Source organism: Oryctolagus cuniculus, chromosome 8 (genome assembly GCF_051225735.1).
Source record: "Oryctolagus cuniculus isolate XC-2025 breed Fujian yellow rabbit chromosome 8, ASM5122573v1, whole genome shotgun sequence".
NCBI lineage: Eukaryota > Metazoa > Chordata > Mammalia > Lagomorpha > Leporidae > Oryctolagus > Oryctolagus cuniculus.
The window spans coordinates 17,025,513-17,033,400 of NC_142874.1; the positions used below are offsets into that span (position 1 = coordinate 17,025,513).

The window sequence follows — 7,888 nt, forward strand, 5'->3', positions numbered from 1 at the left end:
TGCAGGCGGCTGCTTTACCCACTACACCACAGTGTCGGCCCCAGGCATATTTATTTAAATATCTCTTTTGATCCATTTGCACTTCCTTGTTGATAGCACCTCAGTTTGCTACAACAAAAAATATGGAATCAACATAGATGTAAGACGCAAGTTTCCTTAGATGCCTTTACTGGTAGGGAGATTCATGTTACTGCTGTTGCTGTTCATGTTTTTAATTAAGAATTGCTGCTAAACTTTCTTCAAAGCTTTCTATGTATCTAGATAATCAGATGTATTTTTTGTGCTTTACTCTTTGAAAATGCTGAAATATAACTACTAATTTTCAAGGGCTAAACTAAACTTTTTTTCCTTGGATAAACCCTTTGTGATTATTAGGTACTGTTTTATATATTTATAGCTAGTATGAACTTTGAAAGCATTATGTTTAATAAAAGAAGCCAACCACAAAAGACCACATACATGAAATGTTCAGGATAGACAAATTCAGAATTAGAAAACAGATTCATGCTGTTTGAGATAGGGGTAGGAGAGAACGGGAAGTGATTGCTAATATAATATTCCTTCTTTCCTTCATGTCCTTCTTCTTTGCCATGAATATCCATTTTGTCCATGATACCATGATATGGGAATAGAAGGGAGAAAGTACATTGTCTTCAGGTTTCAGAAGCCTAGAGCCTAATAAAGTAGTAACCTCTATTAAACTGGTAAGAACAGATACTACACTTGATCTTAGCCAAAAGGCCGAGAAGCGATAAAGTAGTAACCTCTATTAACCTTGACTTCATTAGTTCATTATTTAACCTCCCTACTCCCTTAGATTTGAATGACTTGAATCCTGAGCTTCATAATAATCCCCTACTAATATAGATATTTTGTCTAATAGTATATAATATATTTAGTCCATCCACAAAGTGTGTTTGTCAATAAGTGTTTTCTCACCTATATCTACCTTTGGTTTTATATCAATCTATTCAAAATTATTGAATATCTGATAGGACTTAGCATTGGGTTAAGGATGGTGACCTGTGTGAGTTATCCAAAGTATATGAGGTAGAAAGACAAGAATCTTGAATAGAAGGTATCTCTCTGCACAAATGTGAACAGAGTTCTACAAGAAATATATTGGTGAATTATCACTTAAGAGACAAATTCTACCTTTATCATTTAATACCACTTTTCTATTCTTCTGTATTATCATTGGTTAAGATTGGTAAATGGTTAAGATTATTGGTAAATGGTTAAGATCATTGGTTAAGATATCATGGTTTCTGTATTATCATTGGTTAAGATTCAATTTGGTAAAACTATTAGCTTGAAATTGTAGAAATAGCCCATATTTCAGCGAATCAAGGTATATAATAATGTAATTCAGAATAAAAAGGGCACTATCTGAACCCTGATCATTTCAGCTTTCTTTTAATAAAATAAGAGTTAAGTAGATATGAAAATGACGTTCTGAGAAATAAAATAGCAATTATTATTTCCTGGTATTTTCAATAACTTACTACATGTATTCTTTCAAGGACTAATTATGAACTGGAGCAGTCATCATATTGTGTAGGGAATATAAACTAGTAAAAAAGCAAAGTTATTTACTGCCAAGAGCTATTTTCCAATTTATAAATACGTAACAAGTTTCTGTATTTTCTCATACGAAGAAATTACTTATAGTTCTAAAAATCTATTTCCTGGAAGAGATGTAATTAAGGCTAGAGCAGTTCTATAAAGACAATCACACTATTATTTTCATAAACAGTTAAGAATTAATGTAAAAGACATTCTCTGTATATTTCAGATAACAAGAAAATGAATAAGGTTCCACAGAATTCTATTATGCAATGTATTTTCTTTTGAATACAATTCTGAAAATTATGAGGAACTGAAATAGCCAAGGTCATTAAAAAGTATATTAACTTATTTTCAAAATTATCTCCTAAAGTTAGAATCCTACAAGAAGCGATTTTATTGTAAATTTGAGAAATCTATAATGACCATGTTAATATGATTTTTATAACTTCAACTTAGCGGTGCCAAATTAGTCTTTGTTTCTAACACTTTTAAAAGAAAACTTCAAGTTAACAAACAAAGAAGGTAATTCATCCCCAAGTACCCACTAAATAGATTCCAATCTATTTAAACAATATATTTATAAACAGGATTTCTGTTTATTCCATTATCTTCTTTCCCATCCGATTTCCACTGGAATATTTCATCTTGATGATCACCATATATCCGTTTCTATTGGTCACTTCTAACACTGAGTTAAAAGAATAAAACTAAATAAAGGTATGTTCCCATCTGAAATGAATGCAGGAAATTACTTTATCAAAGGAAAATGCAGTTTCAATGGAAAATTGATCATTTTAATGCCTTCATTTTTAAAATTTAAGACAGAAAATACAACTATTCAGAATGAAAAAATATTAAGCATTAAGGAAAAGTAATTCATAGAATAAAATGCAAATTGTTAACAAATAAAGATAAAATGTTAAGATACATTCAAATGTTTAAGTTATTCAGTATCAAAAATGATAACATTCTGAGTTGGAAAAGATGCCAACAAGCTTGCTCGTGTTATATATTTCTGGTAAATAAGAGACTCATAAAGTACTTTGGATGGGATTTAAAATATTTATTTATTTATTTGACAGGTAGAGTTATAGACAGTGAGAAAGAGACAGAGAGAAAGGTCTTCCGTTGGTTCACTCCCCAAATGGCTGCCACGGCCGGCACTGCGCCAATCCAAAGCCAGGAGCCAGGTGCTTCCTCCTGGTCTCCCTTGTGGGTGCAGGAGCCCAGGCACCTGGGCCCTCCTCCACTGCCTTCCCGGGCACAGCAGAGAGCTGGACTGGAAGAGGAGCAACCAGGACTAGAAGCCGGTGCCCATATGGGATGCCGGCATCACAGGCAGAGGATTAACCAAGTGAGCCATGGCGCCGGCCCCTATTTGTTTATTTATAACACTGAATGAAAGAAGAACAGAATCTTAGAGAAAGAGCTCCCATCTACTGGTTCACTCCCCAAATGCCCACAATGACTAGGTCTGGGCCAGCACTGAAGCTGGGAACCAGGAGTGCTATTTGGGCTCCTCATGCAAGTGACAAGAACCAGTTACCTGAGCCATCACCACTGCCTCTCAGTATCTGCATTAGCGGGAAGCTGGAATCAGAATTCAGAGCTGGATACAAATCCCAGGCACTCCGGTTTGGGATGTGATGTCTTAACCACTGAACTAATGCCTGCCTCTTTGGATAGAATTTAACAATAGTTTTCAAAAGCATTAACATTTTATGCTCTTGTTACCCATCCAATATTTTCTAAGAATTTGTGTGCATAAAAAAGATAAGAGATGGACAAAGCATTTGGCTAAGGTGTCCATACTGATTGGCTCAAATCCTAGTTTGATCTCAAATGAAAAATATAGGTTGTGATTTTACTTCAACAACAATCCAACATATAATACAGACAGTAGTTGTGGAAATGAACAAGAAAAGTTGTGGAATGGCTTATTTTGAAAATAATACAACACTGGAGAAATTTCTGCATTTAATGACCAAATAGGAGATAGCTGAGCATGTGAGGTACACTTAAAGGAATGATCAAAAATTTGAACAACATCTCATATGACCCAGCCATCCCACTCCTGGGAAGTTACCCAAGGGAAATGAAATCAGCATATGAAAGAGTTATCTGTACCCTCCATGTTTATTGCAGCTCAATTCACAATAACTAAGACATGGAATCACCCTAATGTTCCTAACCGAAGACTGGATAAAGAAATTATGGGATATGTACACCATGGAATACTACACAGCAGTAAAAAAAAAAAAATGAAATCCTGTCATTTGCAATAAAATGGATACAACTGGAAAACATACTTAATGAAATAAACAAGTCCCAAAAGGACAAATACCATATGCTCTCCCTGATCTCTGATAACTAACAGCACCTAAAAAGTAATCCATAGAAATGAAACTGACACAATGAGATGTAATGACTTTGAACAGCCCTTGTCTTGACTGTCAAGGAACAGTTTTTTGTTTTTCTTTTTCATACTATTTATTGAATTCCTTACTTGATATAGATTTAATCTCATGTGTATGAAGTTAATTGAAAATAGATCTTGCTTAAAAAAATAAGAATGGGGATAGGAGAGGGAGGAGGAAGAAGGGTGGGGATTGTGGGTAGGAGAGGGCAGGGTAAAAACAATCACTATGTTCCTAAAGTTGTATTTATGAAATGCATGAAGTTTGTATGCCTTAAATAAAGTTTTCTAGAAAAAAAAATTGAACAACATAAGGTAACAGAGAAGAGGAGAGTATCTGCTCTTTCTAACTAACACTCTCTGATATTAATTTGGAATCATGGTGTGGCAATCACCGTGGTTTAGAAGGGACACAGGAGTTTCCTTATTATCAAAACACGGGGTCAAGGATGGAAGGATGGGGTTGCCCACATACAGAGATATACCCACACCAAACCCCTGACCTTACCCTCCAACTCAACCTATTCTACACACGATAGTCTTCATGTCAACTAACTGAAATACCCTTCAGTTCCAAGGCCAAAAAGGTGTCATCTTTCATTCTTTTCTTTCACATTCTACATTTACTATGTCAGCAAACTTTGTGCTCTCTATTTCCAAATGTATCCAGAATCCTACTACATATATTCCTCATTATTATTTGCTCCATATCACTGCTCTCACATCTGAATGATTTTGATATCCTATAAATTCTTCATTAATTGTATATTGCTTCCCCATTTTGTTCTTAAACTGAGGGAAACACTAATATTTTAAATCATTACATATAACTCCTTGGCCTTGATCACTTACTGGTGCCTGTTCTATGCAAAGTTCTCACAAAGCTCTTTGTTATCTCTCTACCCTCCTGTTCTTCTGTTTCGCCTTCCTCTTATCTAGCACAGGGCCAGCCCTGCTGCATCATGGAGCACGCACCCTGCTTCCTCAAAGACCTGGCAGGTGCCTTTCCTATTCCTCCTCTATAACTCTGCACCTCCCTTCTGTCTTTCTCAGGTGTACTCTTCTCATTAAGACATTCCTCGATCACCCTAACTGACAAAGCACTGCCCACCTCAGGACTACTTCTCCAATTCCTCATTCCTAGCCCACCCCCAACACTCTCCTATGTAAAGTCCTATAACTTAGGCACTGCTATCTGTCTATCACGTAGGCTAGCACTGGTGCACAGCAGTTGCTCCTTTGGTCCCTGGGGAGGTGCCCCAAGTGCTTTCTGCTGGCCTTTTCCGGAGCCGGGGTCCTTTTGTTCTTCTGTGTTATTCTGGACAAGGGGAAGAGTGGTGGACAGAAGTTAGTTCTTTTCTCTTGTCATAGACACTTTACTGAGACAATCAGTGGCTAACTACCCTCAGATTATACCATGTACCCTTTCTTTGCATGGAATCTTGCAATATCTCTTATTTCTTTCTCTGAAAGCTCATGGGCTTATTGTTACTTCATGGAAATTTGATAGGAAATAGAGTGCAGAACACTTCCTTCCAGGGGACCCCAGCATCACTTCTCCTTTGTCTTTTTGCCCAAAGTCCATCATTTCGAAATAAATACTTACCTGTTTTTTTTACTTTTTCAAGCAAGAAAGCACATAATCTATATTTAACCTTATTTCTTTCAACTCTTTTATTTTTATGACCCTACACAAAAAAAGCAGTACAGAGGTACATTTCTAACTGTGTTTTCATCTGCAAATTACATGGCAGAATTTTGATAAATTCATTGGAGTATATGGCCTATCTTGTATACTCCTGGGCTTCTTTTGCTCCAAATTCAAAATAAAATCTTAGATGTTGCAATTTACTCAGTAAAAGCCATTAAAATGCTCATCCAATCAATGACAAAGGAAATGGAGGGGCCAGTGCTGTAGTTCAGTAGGCTAAGCGTCCGCCTGAGGCCCCTGCATCTCATATGGGTGCCTGTTCGAGTCCCGACTGCTCCACTTCCAACCCAGCACTGTTATGGCCTGGGAAAGTGGTAGAAGATGACCCAAGTGCTTGGGCCCCTGCACTCATGTGGGAGACCTGGAAGAAGCTCCCGGCTCCCAGCTTCAGATCAACTCAGTGCTGGCCACTGCAGCCACCTGGGGGAATGAACCAGCAGATGGAAGACCTCTCTCTCTCTCTGCCTCTCTGTAACTCTGCTTTTCAAAGAAAATATTAAAAAGAAAAAAAGGAAATGGAGTCTAATAAATGGAGTGAGATCCCATTTGATCTAATGCTTAGAGTAGAGTTGTCCAGCTGATATCTTGAATCTTGACTCTTCAGTGAGATGTAATTAAGAAATAGGCAGGGGACTACACAGAAGCTGGTGAGAGGGTAGCATTAGATTATGCCTCAATCCACATAAAAGGTGAAAGAGAAGACAGGCTCAGAGAGCTAATTCAGTGATCAGATCACATAAAGAAATGGAGGAGACTATGAGTGGTCCTTTATGAGAAATGAGAGAGAAATTAATCACTCATTATAATGTGACTGTCATTGAAAAACTGACTGACTTTAAAAATAAAAAGATGAGGCAGCTGTTTTACCTAGATGTTAAGATCTCCACATCCCATGTTGCAGTATTTAGGATTAAGTTCCAGCTCTACTCCTGATTCCAGCTTCCTGCTACTGTGCACCTTGAGAGAAAGCAACTGACGGCTCAAACAGTTGGGTCCCTGCCACCGAGTTTGGAGACCTTGATTAATTTCTTTGTCCACATCTTCAGCACTGGTTATTTGGGGAGGGAACAGCAGATGCATGCATTAACACAGAGATTCTTCCTCTCTCTCTCTCCCTCTCTCTCTCTCTCTCCCTCTGTACTCTGTACTCTCAAACAATTAAAGTGAATTTTTTTAAAAATTCCAATTACAGAATCATAGGTACATCACATACTGTTTTAACAATACCTTGGGGCTGGTGCTGTGGCTCACTTGGTTAATCCTACACCTGCGGCGCTGGCATCCCATATGGGTGCTGGGTTCTAGTCCCGGTTGCTCCTCTTCCAGTCCAGCTTTCTGCTGTGGCCTGGGAAGGCAGTGGAGGATGGCCCAAGTGCTTGGGCGCCTGCACCCACGTGGGAGACCAGGAAGGAGCACCTGGTTCCTGACTTTGGATCAGCGCAGCTCCAGCCTTAGCGGCCATTTGTCGAGTGAACCAATGGAAGGAAGACCTTTCTCTCTGTCTCTCTCTCTCTCACTGTCTATCTGTCAAATTTAAAAAAAAAATCTTGATTTCCCCCTGCCCTTTATCTTCCCTCAAAAGCATTGAGACAAGGGTGGAAGTAATTAGTTAACAGAATAGATTTCTGTAAAAACTGCGAGGAGAGTGGGAAAGCAAGAAAAAGGAGAGAAACCAACAGAGAACACATTATCAAGGAAGTTTTCCACTGTGGGCAGAGAAGCATCATGATCTCACTGAGGAATTCTGTATGTAGACAGCATTCCTCAGAATTATTCCCACGAAGGGCAAGGGAGCTGATGTTTAAACACCAAGTACTCATCCAGTATGGTTTTAGGACTATAAGTGTCCTTGGGTACTTAGAAAACTTCAAGGAAAAATGGAATTGAAAGATAAGCAAATATGGTGCAAAACAATTTGAAATCCATGCACAATATTTTCATAACGGGCATTTTCCATGAATTTTTGAAGAGCCCTCTACAAATAGATTTTAGAAGTTTTTTGCGCCAATGTAAACTTTCTTTCATTTCAACTCTCCCACAAACTTTCTGAAGTACTTTGTGAAGCCTTAGCTCTAAGCCAATCCCAGCTTGCCTGCCTTGATCTAGCTGGCTCCTGTGAGCAAGGAAAAGCCCTGAACTAGAGTTTTGCAGTGACTCCAGAGGATATCAAAGTGAAGGTGGGTGTTGAAGAG

General features: G+C 38.1%; 1 pseudogene; it reads right to left on the reverse strand.

Moving 5' to 3' along the window:
• Positions 1 to 637: 637 nt before the first annotated feature.
• On the reverse strand, positions 638 to 753 carry LOC127489435 (U2 spliceosomal RNA; annotated as a pseudogene).
• Between the last annotated feature and the right edge of the window lie 7,135 nt (positions 754 to 7,888).